This window comes from Haemaphysalis longicornis, unplaced genomic scaffold (genome assembly GCF_048455015.1).
Source record: "Haemaphysalis longicornis isolate Haplotype H1 unplaced genomic scaffold, Haemaphysalis longicornis Haplotype H1 scaffold_1, whole genome shotgun sequence".
Taxonomy (NCBI): Eukaryota; Metazoa; Arthropoda; class Arachnida; order Ixodida; family Ixodidae; genus Haemaphysalis; species Haemaphysalis longicornis.
In genome coordinates this window covers 450,531,041-450,532,604 of record NW_027526203.1, presented here as the reverse complement: position 1 = coordinate 450,532,604, position 1,564 = coordinate 450,531,041, and the positions used below count along the sequence as shown (strand labels likewise).

The 1,564-nt window shown below is 54.1% G+C and overlaps 1 pseudogene; it reads right to left on the bottom strand.

Annotated features, from left to right (window-relative positions):
- Positions 1-352: 352 nt before the first annotated feature.
- Positions 353-919, bottom strand: LOC144162390 (serine/threonine-protein phosphatase 4 regulatory subunit 2 pseudogene; annotated as a pseudogene).
- Between the last annotated feature and the right edge of the window lie 645 nt (positions 920-1,564).

The window sequence follows — 1,564 nt, the reverse complement described above, 5'->3', positions numbered from 1 at the left end:
GTTTGCCGGCTACAGATGTTCAAGTACCGCACAGAAACATCTTCGCCAACGCGGCACTCCGCTTCGCGAGGCATGTTCGCCGCCTCTGTAGCCGTGGGTTCCCATCTCAAGCTTCCCCGACTGGCGACTTATATATATGCTCTTCGCATTGTCCACAAGCACAGTCCACAAAGTCTGCATCCACGGCAGGAGCGGCAACGATGAAGTTATGGAAACAGAGATGGCCACGTAGGAATCAGTGAGTGGGAGTGGGGGGATCGATGAAGGAAAAAGGAAAGTATGACGATGAGTGCCATTGCTGGCTGCGAGGACCAAGTTTGTGTCCGGACCATGGTTGGGCAGAGGTGCCCTCTTACTCGCAGTGCTCCCGCTCCCAATCCACGCGGCCGCTCCATTCTGCACTGGTGCCGGCGAGGCGGCCGTTGACGGCGCCATCACCGCCTCCCCGGGCTGCATTGGCCGCCGGGTGCGCTGGTGCATTGGCCTGCTGCGCGAGGGACTTCGGTTCGATGGTGCTCGCAACAAGGACGCTCTTCTCCAAGGCACGCATGAACTTGTCGATGCGGTTGTAGTGCCTCCACGGATCTACCAGCAGCTCACACAGACGCTGGATGGTGAACGGCGCCCCCTCGAAGCGGTCGATGGTCTCCAAGATGAAGTATTTCATATCCTCGTAGTTGAATGGCGGTACATTGGGCATGACTGGCACTTCATCCGACGGCCATACCCAGTGAAATTCCTCCATTACCAGTTCCAGTTTGCGACGCAGAAAAGGTCTTACCTTTTCCCATGGAAACACCGTGTCGCCGGTCTTCGCGACATGCGCGAGGTATTCTTCGAGCAGATGAGGGATCTCAGCGGGCTGCCAGGTGGCGAAATTGGTAAGCTCGTCGAGAACAGCCTCCTTGCTGGGGTTCATCTTGCAGCCGTGGGGTCCGCTCTTTCTCGTCGCAGCTCTTCAGGGTTTAAGCAGAAACGAACGCCACCGGCAGCTGGTAACTGCTTACGAGAAGCTGCCGAGCTTCACGTCGGGCTGTAGAAAAAGAACCGAGGCAGGCGGTGGAATTCCGTCACGAGCCTAGGTGGCGATGATGATAACTGCGACGACGATACTGATGATGATGATAAAGACGTTGACAATAATGATTATGATGATGAGAGGCGTTTGGCACGTACTCAAAGAAGAGATTGGCCCCGACTAAAGCATTGAGTGTGGTCCATTAGAGCTTATGGCCCGTATTCACGTCCCCTGACTAAAGCCTGACTATAGCGGCCGACTACCCTATGTCACTGACTAAGTCTGACACGTGACCACCCTTAGTAGCCCCAACTAGCGTTGCTCATATTCAGAGGGCGTGACTAGGCTTTAGTAGCGGTGACTAAGTAGCGCGTGACCACGAAAATTTTAGTCGGGTTCGGGGCTTGTTTTGGCAGTGACTAAATATGGCTGCCGAGTACAACAGAGCTAGATAGCTTGGCCAATTTTAAAGACGATAGTCTTTCTTGGACTACTTAAACGCAGAAATTTCGGTCTGTCCGTATTTCTGTTTGTCTGTCTGAAAGA